This window comes from Oncorhynchus tshawytscha, linkage group LG23 (assembly GCF_018296145.1).
Source record: "Oncorhynchus tshawytscha isolate Ot180627B linkage group LG23, Otsh_v2.0, whole genome shotgun sequence".
Taxonomy (NCBI): domain Eukaryota; kingdom Metazoa; phylum Chordata; class Actinopteri; order Salmoniformes; family Salmonidae; genus Oncorhynchus; species Oncorhynchus tshawytscha.
Window position 1 is genome coordinate 21,451,358 of NC_056451.1, and position 15,528 is coordinate 21,466,885.

At 41.2% G+C, this 15,528-nt stretch overlaps 1 protein-coding gene and 1 long non-coding RNA gene across 8 annotated transcripts in view; one reads left to right on the top strand and one right to left on the bottom strand.

Annotated features, from left to right (window-relative positions):
• The first annotated feature begins 237 nt into the window (after window positions 1-237).
• The window catches only part of LOC112222740 (zinc finger and BTB domain-containing protein 16), a 45,556-nt gene continuing 30,265 nt past the window's right edge, over window positions 238-15,528 (top strand). For 2 of the 7 annotated variants that reach the window (XR_006079733.1, XR_006079734.1), the window contains exons 1-4: window positions 252-523; window positions 14,340-14,400; window positions 14,638-14,772; window positions 15,119-15,271. The gene's annotated coding sequence lies outside the window, so the exon portion shown is untranslated. Of the gene's footprint in view, window positions 524-14,339; window positions 14,401-14,637; window positions 14,773-15,118; window positions 15,272-15,528 lie in introns of all 7 variants that reach the window. The other 5 variants (XM_042304881.1, XM_042304882.1, XM_042304878.1 and 2 more) reach the window with 5 other exon arrangements.
• Window positions 10,427-12,575, bottom strand: LOC112246978. Its single transcript, XR_002952990.2, has 4 exons — window positions 12,324-12,575; window positions 11,768-12,103; window positions 11,336-11,386; window positions 10,427-11,244 (listed from the first exon to the last, which is right to left on the bottom strand). It is a non-coding gene; the product is annotated as an uncharacterized LOC112246978 (long non-coding RNA).

The following is a 15,528-nucleotide window of genomic DNA, read 5'->3' on the forward strand; positions in this document are numbered from 1 at the left end:
GACTCTGTACTCCCCTGTATATAGTTTCACTATTGTTATTTACCGCTGCTCTTTAATTAATTTATACTTTTATTTGTTATTCTTATTCGTATCAAACACCTGTATTTTGTGACTAGTAAAATGTGATCTGATTTGAATTTCAGGAGCTGAATGGTAGTTTGATCATAGCACTCCTCTCACAGCTATACAAGTATTCCCTGAATTTACTCAGTTTGTTTGGAATGGGAAGTATACCCAGCATACCTCCAGCAGAAGGATTGGCCTGCTAGAGTTGTAATGCGTTTGTAGCCTACATGTGTGACTTATATATAACATTTGCTAACATGAGTACACATTGCATACAATGGTGTAAGTTTCCTTTTTTACCTTTATAAACTCAACTTGCGTCTGTAAATATCTGTATTCGTTGTACTATTATTATTTCCGTAGCCTAGGCTACACTAATGGTCACGTTCCAAGTCCTATGCCTGTAAAGTGATTTGAACGCCAATCGGCTGCACTCCGGTACTGTACCTGCACCACGGTAGGAATTTATGTTTTACGCCTCAATTTTAACCAAGATTAAAGTGAATAGTTAACTTGATTATGATGAATTATGTATTAATCAATAGCATAGTAGTTCTACAGTAGCTATAGAATGAACGTTGTAAAGTTGAAAAGATAAAATAAAGACAAAAGCAACATTTAACTTTCGATTTTGATCCACGATTCCACATTTTATTTGACTATTATTTTAAGGCGAAAATGTGAAGCTTCAGCCTTACAGTAGCCTAGGCCAGGATAGTAGCCCATAGATATTGACTTTGTATCATACTGTAGGTAGCCGATTGTATTACCTCATCTATCACTATTTATATCATACAACATAAAGATAAATGAAGAGAGTAGGTCTAAACCTAGCAACAACAAAAAATATCACGTCCTTCTGTCATATTGATAATTATGTGTTAAATATACAGTCTGGGATTCGAAAAACAGCAGAGGCTGTTAAAGCTTTCATTTTAATATCCTCTGGGATTTTATTTAGCAGCTGAGATATGGGGCTGAAACGTAACCACTCTCATTTATAGACTGAGCTATGAATGGAAGGACATGATTATGCATTGATTGAAAATTATGGTTTTAACCATGGTTTAAAGTGGTACGGTGTTCCGTTTATAATTAGAGTACATTGTTTACAAACAATGGAGTGAAACAATGTCTTATTTTGTGTTCTTATGGTGTAAAACAGTGGAACTTAACAATAGTCAATGGCTGTATAATTCATTTAAACGTCCAATAATAGATGTACCAATCAAATAAACTTGATTATGATGAATTATTTGTTCATCAATAGCATAGTAGCTTACAGTACCTCAATAATGAACATTGCAAAGTTGAAAATAAAATAAAAACGAAAGAAACATTTTACTTTCGATTTTGATCCCCATGAAGCCACAAGATTTTATCTGACCGGTTTTGCAGGTGAACTACAAAACTCTGCCGACTGTAGACTAGGCTAACCTACAGTGGGGAGAACAAGTATTTGATACACTGCCGATTTTGCAGGTTTTCCTACTTACAAAGCTTGTAGAGGTCTGTAATTTTTTATCATAGGTACACTTCAACTGTGAGAGACGGAATCTAAAACAAAAATCCAGAAAATCACATTGAATGATTTTTAAGTAATTAATTAGCATTTTATTGCATGACATAAGTATTTGATCACCTACCAACCAGTAAGAATTATGGCTCTCACAGACCTGTTAGTTTTTCTTTAAGAAGCCCCTGTTCTCCACTCATTACCTGTATTAACTGCACCTGTTTGAACTCGTTACCTGTATAAAAGACACCTGTCCACACACTCAATCAAACAGACACCAACCTCTCCACAATGGCCAAGACCAGAGAGCGGTGTAAGGACATCAGGGATAAAATTGTAGACCTGCACAAGGCTGGGATGGGCTACAGGACAATAGGCAAGCAGCTTGTTGGCGCAATTATTAGAAAATGGAAGACGTTCAAGATGGCAGTCAATCACCCTCGGTCTGGGGCTCCATGCAAGATCTCACCTCGTGGGGCATCAATGATCATGAGGAAGGTGAGGGATCAGGCCAGAACTACACGACACGACCTGGTCAATGACCTGAAGAGAGCTGGGACCACAGTCTCAAAGAAAACCATTAGTAACACACTACGCCGTCATGGATTAAAATCCTGCAGCGCACGCAAGGTCCCCCTGCTCAAGCCAGCGCATGTCCAGGCCCGTCTGAAGTTTGCCAATGACCATCTGGATGATCCAGAGGAGGAATGGGAGAAGGTCATGTGGTCTGATGAGACAAAAATAGAGCTTTTTGGTCTAAACTCCACTCGCCGTGTTTGGAGGAAGAAGAAGGATGAGTACAACCTCAAGAACACCATCCCAACTGTGAAGCATGGAGGTGGAAACATCATTCTTTGGAGATGCTTTTCTGCAAAGGGGACAGGACGACTGCACCGTATTGAGAGGAGAATGGATGGGGCCATGTATCGCGAGATCTTGGCCAACAACCTCCTTCCCTCAGTAAGAGCATTGAAGATGGGTCGTGGCTGGGTCTTCCAGCATGACAACGACCCGAAACACACAGCCAGCACAACTAAGGAGTGGCTCCGTAAGAAAAATCTCAAGGTCCTGGAGTGGCCTAGCCAGTCTCCAGACCTGAACCCAAAAGAAAATCTTTGGAGGGAGCTGAAAGTCTGTATTGCCCTTCTGGAGAAGGTCTGTATGGAGGAGTGGGCCAAAATCCCTGCTGTAGTGTGTGCAAACCTGGTCAAGAACTACAGGAAACGTAGGATCTCTGTAATTGCAAACAAAGGTTTCTGTACCAAATATTAGGTTCTGCTTTTCTAATGTATCAAATACTTATGTCATGCAATAAAATGCACATTAATTACTTAAAAATCATACAATGTGATTTTCTGGATTTTTGTTTTAGATTCCGTCTCTCACAGTTGAAGTGTACCTATGATAAAAATTACAGACCTCTACATGCCTTGTCAGTAGGAAAACCTGCAAAATCGGCAGTGTATCAAATACTTGTTCTCCCCACTGTATTAGCTCATCCATCGCTATTCACATCATATACAAATATACACCAGTTTATTAGGTACACCAACCCGTTCACTAAAATTAAGCGTGATTCGTCACTCCAGAGAAATCGTTTCCAGCTTTACACCACTTCAGACGACCCTTGACATTGCGCATGGTTATTTTAGGCTTGTGTGCGGTTGCTCGGCCAACAAACAGATATTTTGGAATTCGGTAGTGAGTATTGCAACTTAGGACAAACTATTTGTTTGCGCTAAGCACTTCAGCACGCAGCGGTCCTGTTCTGTGAGCTTGTGTGGTATACTACTTCCCAGCTGAGCAGTTGTTGCTCCTAGAGGTTGAAACTTCACAATAATAACACTTAGTTGACTTGGGAAGCTCTAGCAGGGCAGAAATTTGAAGAACTGACTTGTTGGAAAGGTGGCATCTTATGACGGTGCCACTTTGAAAGTCACTGAACTCTTCAGTAAGGCCGTTCTACTGCCCGTGTTTGTCTATGGAGATTGCATGGCAGTATGGTCGATTCTATACACCTGTCTGCAACAGGTGTGGCTGGAAAAGCCGAATCCACTCATTTGAAAGGGTGTCCACACACTTCTGTGTGTATATATAGTGTATATTATTATGCTCACTCAACTGTGCCTCACAAGTAATACAACAAATTATATATTACCATTGTGATCATATAGATTTTGTAGAAGAACAACATTGGCAGGGCAATTCAAGCATAGTGATAATGTATTGGGTCTACTGTACATGTGGCCATTAAGGCCAGATCGTTTTTCAAGATGTTCAAACGTTCATAGATGACCAGCAGGGTCAAATCATAACTATGATGGCTATAGAGGGTGCAACAGTTCAAAACCTCAGGAGTAAATGTCAGTTTGCTTTTCATGGCAGATGTTCAAAAGTTTCTCTCCCTGCAGTGGCAGGTAGGCAAGGTATTTTATGCTAATGAGACAGTAGTGTCCCCTCTTTCCTGCTTATAGTACTTCCTTATACCTTAGCACTTATTTGTACTTTATCAGTGTGACCTTTGACCAGTGGCGACCCACCTTTGACCAGAGCCCCTCCTGTTTTGAGCCCCACCTGTTTAGCTAAAAAAATATATAATAATAATAATAATAATAAATAAATATATATATAATTTTTTGCATATATCATGTATCAGTTTGCAAATAATGTAAAACATTTTTTTGTAAAAAAACATTTTCTTTCTTGCTTTCTTGAGTAAGGCAGCTCCAAAATGCAGGTGTTTGATTAAGGCAGTCCCCCGCACCTCTCTGATTCAGAAGGGTTGGGTTAAATGCGGAAAACACATTTCAGTTGAATGCATTCAGTTGTACAACTGACTAGGTATTCCCCTTTCCCCGTTCACCCTAGCTCAATGCTTTCTGTGTTGGAGGGGTAGCCAGCGGAAAATACGGAGCATAGGGGCTAGTAATGTTCTCTAGTTGTGGCCTGATTGGCTCAGTGTTCTGTCACTCATGGGGACACTACGTCAACACAAAATCTATGGGGAGAGATCGAAAATTCAAACCCCTTGGGTGCTGCCATAGAGTTACCTTAGATGTGCCATTCCACAAAGGCTCAAGGTCATTGGCCACAGACAAAATTACGTCAAATCAGGTTATATGTCTCATAGCTTCAGCATCATACATTCAAAGTCTTAGCTAGCAACCATCATCATGAATGAAGTCAACAATCTACTGGCAAATCCTTTACAATCGTTGTCATATGAAGAGAAACTATAAAGAGAAATTATAGATACACTGTATCTGTGCTCATCGGCCATTGGACAAGTTGGAAATCACTAATTCAACAATGAATGGTTTGGTAGGAATCAGTGGCTAACTCCAAGCATTGCAAAGTAAATACTGGCCTGCTATTCAGTGGAGTGTGTGTGGTCCAAGTCTGAGTGTAAGTGTCTCTTTTCCAAGCTTATAAGGACCAACATTCAACACTGGTGTCACGACTTCCGCCGAAGCCGGTCCCTCTCCTTGTTCGGGCAGCGTTCGGCAGTCGACGTCACCGGTCTTCTAGCCATCGCCGCTCCACCTTTCATTTTCCATTTGTTTTGTCTTGTTTTCCTGCACACCTGGTTTACATCTCCTCATAATTACTATGTGTATTTAACTCTCTGTTCCCTCCATGTCTGTGTGGGGTATTGTTTACTGGCAAGGTTGGCACGCTTCCGGCTGGTTTGTGCCGGGTTTTGTTTTGTACCCGTGCTTTGTGGCAGCCGGTACTTTGTACTTGGTTATTGTACTTTGTATTGCCTCAGTAAAGTGCTTTGTCCACTCATCTCTGCTCTCCTGCGCCTGACTTCCATGCACCAGCTACACCCACCATTTGACAGAATACCTCACCCTCAATGGAGTCAGCAGGTGCAGGTGCCCCTGTTTTAGGGGTAGAGGAGCGCGTCCAGGAACACGCACCGATGCTCCACCATCTCGGCGCTGCCATGGACCGTGTCGTCCAAACAATGGACCGCTGGGAGAGACAGGGAGTCCCTCCAGCACCTCCACCAGCACAACAGGGGCCTCCACTTCTCGCTCCCCATGTACCCGGTTCCAGGTGTATTCGTCTCGCCCTCCCCAGGGAGTACGATGGGACTCCCCAGTGTTTCCTGCTGCAGTTGGAGTTATACCTGGCGGCCATCCACCCGGCTCCTTCGGGCCATGAGAGGGTGTCCGCCCTCGTCTCATGCCTCTCGGGGAAAGCCCTGGAGTGTACAAATGCCGTGTGGGTGGAAGGAGATGCGGTGCTGGACCACTTAGAGGAGTTCACCCGTCGTTTCCGAGCAGTCTTCAACCACCCGCCCAATGGTAGAATGGCTGGTGAACTTCTCTTTCACCTGCGGCAGGGGACGAGGAGCACCCAGGAGTTCGCTCTGGACTTTCGGATCCTGGCCGCCGGAGCGGGATGGAACGGCAGGGCCCTGATCGACCACTATCGCTGCAGCCTGCGCGAGGATGTCCGTCAGGAGTTGGCCTGCAGAGACACCACCCTCACCTTTGACCAGCTGGTGGACCTGTCCATCCGGCTGGATGACCTGCTGGCCACCAGCGGACATCCAGATCGGGTTTTGTTGGTTCCATCCTCCATCACCACCACTCCGATACCTATGGAGCTGGGAGGTGCTGCGCTTAGAGAGGTCTGAGGAGGGGCCTTCTCGTGCACCATCTGTGGCCACAGAGGTCACACTGCTGGTCGGTGTCGAGTTTGTTCCTCTGGGGGTCGAGGCAACAGGCAGGGCACTCTAGCGTCACCCCAGGTGAGTCGGCACCATTCTCACCCAGAGCCCTCTGTTGCACACCTGTTTTTGCATGTCATTTTTCCTGAGTTTTCCCCGCAATCCCAGCATAAGGTGCTCGTCGCTTCAGGCGCAGCTGGGAATTTTACAGACAGAGCATTCGCTCATAGTTTAGGGATACCTATTGTTCCCGTGGCTGTGCCCTTCCCACTTCACGCCTTAGACAGTCAGCCATTAGGGTCAGGGTTGATTAGGGAGGCCACCGCTCCTCTGGGCATGGTGACGCCGGGGGGTCACAAGGAGAGAATCAGTCTCTTCCTCATTGACTCTCCTGCATTTCCCGTGGTGCTAGGCCTACCCTGGTTAGCCTGTCATGACACCACTGTTTCATGGCAACGGAGGGCTCTCACGGGGTGGTCACGAGAGTGCTCGGGGAGGTGTTTAGGAGTTTCCGTTGGTGCTACTACGGTGGAAAGTCCAGACCAGGTCTCCACCGTGTGCATTCCCGCCGAATATGCTGATTTGGCTCTCGCCTTCTCCAAAAAGAAGGCGACTCAATTACCACCCCATCGACGGGGGGATTGTGCGATAAATCTCTTGGTAGACGCCGCACTTTCCAGGAGTCACGTGTATCCCCTGTCACAGGCGGAGACGGCGGCTATGGAAACATATGTCTCCGAATCCCTGTGTCAGGGGTTCATTCGGTCCTCTACTTCACCCCTGTGCCTCCTCAAGTTTCTTTTTTGTGAAGAAGAAGGAGGGAGGTCTGCGCCCGTGTATTGACTATCGAGGCCTAAACCAGATCACTGTGAGGTACAGTTACCCGCTACCTCTCATAGTCACAGCGATTGAGTCAATGCACGGGGTGCGCTTCTTCACCAAACTAGATCTCAGGAGCGCTTACAACCTGGTGTGTATCCGGGAGGAAGACGAGTGGAAGACAGCGTTCAGTACTACCTCAGGGCATTATGAGTACCTCGTCATGCCGTACGGGTTGATGAATGAATTTTTACGGATTTAGGGTTGTACCTGGTGGGTTCCTTGATAATTTGTGTGAGATTGAGGGCATCTTGCTTAGATTGTAGGACGGCCGGGGTGTTAAGCATATCCCAGTTTTGGTCATCTAGCAGAACAAATTTTGAAGATAGATGGGGAATCAATTCACCAATGGTGTCCATGGCACAGCTGGGAGCTGAGGGGGGTCTATAACAGGCGGCAACAGTGAGAGACTTATTTCTGGAGAGATTATTTTTTTAAATTAGAAGCTCAAACTGTTTGGGCATAGACCTGGAAGGTTTGACAGAACTTTGCAGGCTATCTCTGCAGTAGATTGCAACTCCTCCCCTTTTGGCAGTTCTATCTTGATCATTTTTCACTACTGTCAGAATTCTGAAAATAGCACTTTTTAAAACACCACCAGTCCTGACACATCCTTAGAGGTTCATAGTTTATTTATAACTCATGGCTAGGTTGTTCTGCTGTGTACTCCATGAAACCACTTGTGACACGAGGGAGTAAATTATTGATCACATCAGAGGAGAGATGTGGCTGACTCACCCTCATCACCTCAAACCGTTTCTTTATTCAAACACTGCTTTGAATATGGGAAGAGGAGTTCAAATGCTTGAACTCAGAGATTTGAATTGTTCATGTATTGCTTTTGGATTGTAGTAATCACAGGTTGTGTTTGCTGCATCAAGATAAGTAGAAAGCCGAGATAGTCTTTGTATAATTTGTACAGCTCCGTTTAGTGAATGAAAACGTGGAATGTTCACAGTTTAAGTCATTTGAACCTTGTATCGATACTACTGAAACCATAGAAGAGAACAAACTTGCCTATGTTTCCCCAAAGATTCAAGGTTTTCATACCAGCATTTAGCAGATGTAGAATGGTGTATACTGTAGTGACTGAACACACATTTGTATGTCCTCTCTTGATTAAGATACTTCTATGTTGGCCTTCCTCCCCTCCCCACCAGAGAAATCTGAACAATGAATTAAGCATTTTAAAACTGTAATACAATGACAAATGACCCACAAAACCCTGTCGCTCTGTTTTCTTGAATCACTGTTCTTCACCTCTAAGCACAGGATGGGATATTTGTAATATCAGCCTGCTAGGGGTCACCAACAATATTATGTTCTATCAAAGTTATAACCATAGAGGTGGTTATAATAACACATTAATAAACACACCACCAACAGGAATGTGGAGTGTTCTGAAGTATGTCGTATGACTTGATTGTGTGGCTGGGTGTATTGTATTGTCTAGATTGGAGCATCTATACTGTGTGCAACGCAATAAACAATTTGCTGACATATTTGAGGTTTGAGAAACATAACCAGCATTGATAGTTAAGGGAGTAAAACCTCAAGTGTTCTGCAAATGTGTTTATGCCGTTTTATGGATGTCAGAGAGGGGAGTTGAACACAACCACACATCAACCAAACCTCTATTTAGATTAAACAGAACATGAAGCACAAAGTCATCACATCCTGTTCTTACACCTCAAATGTTCCATTGCAGCTGTTCACCTTTAGAGCTGAAAACATCACAGACTTTTCTCACCCATGAACAGTGTTGTAATGGCAGGAACAGGAGCTAATCAGAGCCAATCAGTAAAAAACAACAGCACTTTTACCCCACATTCTAACACTTCTGTGTCAATGTTTTTTATTCAACTAAACCAACTGATTGAAAAAGGCCCTGTGGTTTGTTGTGTGCGATCATTACAACAAATGTACATTTTCATCAGCAATGCTGTCTAGGCTTTGTCCGGCTATTTAGTAGCGAATGTCGCAACATACATTTATCTGAGTGTGCTATGTCATTGTTTACTCAGTCTTTTTTCCATCCCGAGGTGATTGTGATAAAGTGCAGTTATGACAATTATTTTATGGATTTACTAATCTATCAAAAATAATGGTGCCAAAAATGGATTTGGTCAAATATATTTGAGCATATACAGTTTATTAATTAAACTGTAATCCATCCAAAAACGATTTATTGTTTTTGGTTTCGTCAATAATTATAAATCTATGAATGGTGCTGTCCAAGCTGTCACAGAGTGCCCGCTTTGTGCTCTATCGTTTTTATCGTGATGAGATTACATTTTTTATGACAACACAAACAAATCACAGCAAGCAGATCCGCAGTTCCATTCCCTACGACCATTCCGTGTGCTCTCTTCAAGATGTCGAAGGTGACCTACTTTAGTTTTCAACTTAATTATATAATAAACAATGAACTTATTTACTTTTAATCATTATTATATCAATAGCAATATGTCTGTTTTAACATTATAGGCTACACAAAGAAATTTTGGTGATATAGGAATTGCCTCACAAAAGTAAAAGAGGCAGCTGTAGCCTAGCCTTGTGCAGGGCTTCCCAAACTCGGTCCTGGGTCCCCCTCCTGGGTGCATGTTTTGGGTTTTGCCATAGCACTACACAGCTTATTCAAATAACCAACTCATCATCATGCAACTTTGGGAAACCCTGGCGTAGTGTGTGGCTGCAACCTGGATTCAAGTAGACAAAACATAGTAAAATCACATCAGGGACACTCCAATTACAATGATATGTTACATTTTGTATGGTATGTATACATTTGTAGATGTCCATAATCCATTTTATATAATATGTTATGAATTGCAATTTGTCGTGGCTTACGTTAGCTAGGTGGCTAACGTTAGGCTGGGGATTAGGTTAAAGGGTTAAGGTTAGGTTAAAGGGTTAAGGTTAGCTAACATGCTAAGTAGTTGCAAAGTAGCTAAAAAGTAGTATGTAGTTGCAAAGTTGCTGAAGTTATCCAAGATTAGATTCAAACGTAACCTTTTGGGTTGCTAGACATACGTGTTAAATGCCCACCCATTCACACCGACAGTTGCTAGACGTTCGTGTTATACGCTCACTCATTCACCCTGACCAACCACCCTACTTTTGCCTTAAGTAATTATACCAAAAATAACATATACTAATATCAGTATCCCGGGCTTATGTTTACTATGTTACATCTAGTCTGAGACCAGGCTGGTGTGTGGGAGAATGTATCCATATCGTGCATAGTGTCACATGGAATGACGCTGGAGAGACGAAGCAGGTACGGGGAGTCAAACATTTAATAAAGAACGGACATGAGACAGGAACAGCGTCAGTAAACTAATAATACAGACAAAAAACAATCAATGCATCAGCAGGGAAACTGACAAATATAGGCAAGGTAATAAACAGATAAGTGAGTCCAATATAGCTGAAGAGCATGACAAGGAAAGGCAGGTGTGCGTAGTGGATGATAGGAGTGAGTGATGCAGGGCAGCCTGGCACCCTCAAGCACCTGGGGGGGAAGAGCAGGAGCAGACGTGAAAAATAATCTATATTCTATCAATAGCAATGATTATGATTAGGATACACAATTAAATTAATATATGTCAACTGTATTCAAAATGTCCACATGGATACTAAAGGAAAGTAAATCAAATGTAGTCTTTTGCTCACTCTAATCTGGAATGCATTTACCAGATGCTTGTCACCTTTCACCTTTACCTAGTTTGTTTTCAGATAATAATACAAGACAGTAAAAACTATATCAGTAGGCATACATTCTATACATTAGAGTAATAAAATATGAACAGGCCTAAAAACACAATAAAAATGCAGTGCATGAAGAAAGCTATTGTTCCGAAAACATTTCAAATCACGGTTTACAGTTTACTAAAGGTGTTAGAGCATAGGCTTTAGGCTATAACTTGGAAGGGTGCTTCAGGCAATATTTTAACAACTAATGCAATCCCTTTTTAATTCATATTCATTTGGGTTCTGATGTATGACACACAAATAATTGTGGCCACAATGAAAATCAGGATGTTTATGCTGAGAAAAACATGGTTCAGCCAAGTGAGAGCATGTTCCTGTTTGATTTCTGAAACAAGAGGAAAGTGGTTGTTACACTCATGTCTACTTGAATAGTAGGCTAACAAAACAGACACATGTCAAATTGTACCAACACTTACCCTTTGGGACCAGTGTTGTCAACTTTGAGACCAGGGTCATCTGGTTGATGTCTTACACAGGAAAAAGGAGAGATGGCCACTTTACAATATTATAAACAATTTCTTTAGAATTTCATCAGAAATTCAGCTGCATAACAATGTTTTTTTTTTGTAATGTAGCCTATATGCGTGTTACATTCTTAAAAGTGTTTCAAAAGTATGCATAAGCTACAACAATTTTGTGGTTGTTGGGTAACACCCAAACGTGTGCTTTCTGTCATTATGAATTATTATGTAACAGTACAAAAGTACAGAAAAAAAACATAAGAACTTCTCTGGTGTTTTCATCTGCAAAAGTTTTTGAAAGCAAACTAAAGTTGTATCCATATTTTCTGAAAACCAATGTAATTTAAACCAATTACATGTCAATGGTGGTGTTGATGATATACATACCTTCAAAAATGTGAAGTGTGCCACCCTCCCCATAAACCTTGCTGTTGACACTGTCAATGATGCACTTTGCGATGCAAATTGGCATAATGGTGTCACTCAAGGTCAGGTTTCTCAATGTCATAGTAGTAGCTGTTTTGCTCAAATTCATGTTGACACGATGCTTATACAACTCCAAACTTGTGACATCACCTTGATCTTCAATGATCCATCTCATTTTGCAATTTCTTATTTCCTCATGATCTGAGGTTATGTTGCAATTAAGAGCAGCTGTTTCCCCTACTATGTAAGCATTCTTTGAGGACCACTGGTTCATCCACACCCTGGCATTTGCAGGGACTAGGAGGAAACAAACATACATAGTAATGAATGTCTGAACTACCCTTTAACCTTAACTTGCATGCAGTATGATTGTCAACATCTTCTGAAAATGTTCAAGGTAAAAGTGCCTTACATTCTTATTTTAGAAATAACATCCATTATCTCAACCATAGCAATACTTATCTTAGACAATTATTATGGATAATAATATCTTACATATATTTGTTAAGTGTCTTACCTGGGAATAACAGCAATACTATAGAACACCAAAGGGGAAGTTTGCACATGATTCTGTAGATTGTTCTCGTTCAGTGTCAACTACGGATGAAAATGAACAACCCCTGTTTTCCTGTAATCATATAACTTCATACTGTAGAACAGAGTACAAAAAAAAGCCACAATGAACACAGAGACACAGAAACATTACGGAAGCCTGTAGACAGGATATGCTGTATAGGCTACTTGTCATAAAGTGCAGCTTGGTCAATGGCTCCCCGTAATGTACAGTGGGGCAAAAAAGTATTTAGTCAGCCACCAATTGTGCAAGTTCTCCCACTTAAAAAGATGAGAGAGGCCTGTAATTTTCATCATAGGTACACTTCAACTATGACACTTCAACTATACTTATTTTCCACCATAATTTGCAAATTCATTCATTAAAAATCCTACAATGTGATTTTCTTGATTTTTTTCTCATTTTGTCTGTCATAGTTGAAGTGTACCTATGATGAAAATTACAGGCCTCTCTCATCTTTTTAAGTGGGAGAACTTGCACAATTGGTGGCTGACTATATACTTTTTTGCCCCACTGTATATGCTAGGAGTCAGGAAGCAGGTGCAGAAGGTGTGTTTTAATAATGAGAATAAGCAGATAAACAAAACAGAAGAAGTGTACTGAACGTAAACAAAACCAATACTGCTTGAAGACTGAGGCTACTGTGGGCTAAATAATCAAGGTAATGATGAAGTCCAGGTGTGCGTAATTTTAATTTAACTTAACTAGGCAAGTCAGTTAAGAACAAATTCTTATTTTCAATGACAGCCTAGGAACAGTGGGTTAACTGCCTGTTCAGGGGCAGAACAACAGATTTGTACCTTGTCAGCTCAGGGATTTGAACTTGCAACCTTCCGGTTCCTAGTCCAGCGCTCTAACCACTAGGCTACCCTGCCGCCCCGTAATGATGGTTGCCAGGTGTGCGCAATGTGGGTTGCCAGGACCGGGTTTAGTAGACCTGCGACGTTGAGTGCAGGAGAGAGAACGGGAGTAGGCGTGACATTCCCAACCTTTTATCAGTTACTTTACCACCAACTTAATTATGTTTTGTCAGAAGTACCCCTCATGTGCATTTTAACAATAGGCATGTGGTGTCATGAGTCTTCTCAAGTAACCTTATGTTGATAGGCCAAGTACCCCCAGGGGTCCTAGTACCTCTGTTTGGGAACCACTGAGCTAGATCATGCTGCAGTCGCCTCACCTGACATCTGAAGATAGTTGATGATGGCAGACTATTTGATTAAATTGGTGTTGGATCACATAATCCTACCATCTTCACATAGGCTTACTGCAAGTTATAGCACATTGTCAAATTATATTTCTCAGATTCCCAAGCAATCTCTGCATATTTTCTCCATTTTTATTGATATATAAAAGTACTTATATGAAACTGAATCGACTATCTTCTGAAGATTTTGTTTTGGTTTATGGTTTATCTTGGTTTGTCTGAATGTAACACATTTTTGAGTTGAGTCACATTGCTTTGAAATTAACATACTAGCAAGATGCCATGGGATTGTGGGTAATTGTGTGCCCCTTGAGTTCATATTTCTTTGTTTCTTGTTCCTGTGTTGGTGTCTAGAGGTGTTTGTGTGTTTGTCTCTAGCCAGATGATTTAAATGGCATAGTTCATATATTGGTACCTTTTGCTAATTTATCAAACACTGCAACATTAAATCATAAACTCATAAACGTATTACCTACTGTAAGACCACAAATTTTGACTTCGCCAGAAACATTTCATTATAAATTCCCCCAAAATGATGACATTAGCTTGCCTTAGACTTTTATATTTTAAATAATCTACAAAATCATACTCTTCAAGTTCTCTTGAAGGGATGTTGTAGAATCTAGTTTTAGTGAAAGTGTCTGTCCTAACCGATGCCATACTGAAGATTACGGATATGGTTACATTATGGTTATATCCAAATTAAATACCTTGACTGAAAGAAAAATATATCTTTTTTTTGTCTCTTTCAGAATATGACATCGGTTTTCCTCTATATAACCATTATATTTTTTACGCTACTTACCTATAATGGTAAGACACCTAACCTATTTTGTTGACTATTGTAATTACCTTGTCCTTGAGACATTTTAAACTGCAGTAATTTAAGAAAATGAATTCTCAATTAATAGACCATAACTGTTATGGTTGTTAACTACAATTAAAGCCACAGTCTAACATTTTACAGTCATTTTAAGTCATGAAATATAGCCATTGATTTTGAAGAATGTTCATGAACTAAATTATGTTTTACTTGTATTTGGTTTCTAGATTTGGGAAAGAACCATAAACCAACCATTGAATTAAATTGTAATGACGGTGCTAGTCACATATGTACTAACATCATAGATTGTAGATGGACTGGCTTCTTGAAAGACGTTGTATTTGATTGCCCGCTTGATAATGGTAAGTTCAGTGATTAGCATTTGTAAATGTGTTCTAAAATGTTTTACTGTATTTATCAATGGGAATTAATCCCAATGAAATGTTCACTCTTTTTATGCTGTAATATAGACAAGTGAAAACATTGTTCTCATGCAGTTGATTCATTTTTCACAAAACTACTGAAGAAGTTTCCCCCAAACACTGGTCCAGAGTCACAGTCTATGAGTGCCACCAAGTCCTTTCTGACCTCTCTTGTTTTCACTACAAATAATAATAATTGTAATTGTACTCAGTACCACCAGGGTTGGCAGAGGAGAGTGAAGAAGAGTGTTTCTAATGTGCACTTTTATATTATTTACTTTTCTAGACAAGTTTCAATGTTCAGTGGAGACGGATGAAGTAAAGAAAAACAAGGAAGAACAACAAACAGTACCAGTGGCACCGATATGCAAAGACAATAGAAGCTGTGGATTCCCTACAACATTTGTAGGTGAAAGTGTAAGATGCACCATACGTATGCGTAAGTAAAGGGGGCTTCCGACTGGCTCCTGAGTGGCTCAGCGGTCTAAGGCACTGCATCTCAGTGCTAGAGGTGTCACTACAAACACCCTGGTTTGAATCCAGGCTGTATCACAACCGGCCATGATTGGGAGTCACATAGGGTGGCGCACAATTGGCCCAGCGTCGTCTGGGTTTGGCCGGTGTAGGCCGTCATTTTAAATAAAAATGTGTTCTTAACTGACTTGCCTAGTTAAATAAAGGTTAAATAAAAATAAA